The sequence below is a fragment of the Penaeus monodon genome, chromosome 29, assembly GCF_015228065.2.
Source record: "Penaeus monodon isolate SGIC_2016 chromosome 29, NSTDA_Pmon_1, whole genome shotgun sequence".
Taxonomy (NCBI): Eukaryota; Metazoa; Arthropoda; class Malacostraca; order Decapoda; family Penaeidae; genus Penaeus; species Penaeus monodon.
The window spans coordinates 33,200,440-33,200,706 of NC_051414.1; positions in this window are offsets into that span (position 1 = coordinate 33,200,440).

A 267-nucleotide genomic window follows, 5' to 3' on the forward strand; every position below is an offset into this window, starting at 1 on the left:
CTCCAACTACAAGTAAAAACAACCCCCCAAAATAAAAATAGTAATAAAAAGATAATGAATTATAAATAGAAGGTAATAAATATAAAGGACTAAAATATCATACAAAAATATTTATACAAAGTAAAGAAATAAGTGAATACATCACAAATCAACAAAAAGCCAAAGACCCACCCTCTTATCCGCCCAAAAACAATCACCAATAAACTAAAATGGATATAAGTCAAAAGAAAGAAAGGAAAAAAAATTAAGTCCGTATTCCCAAACTCG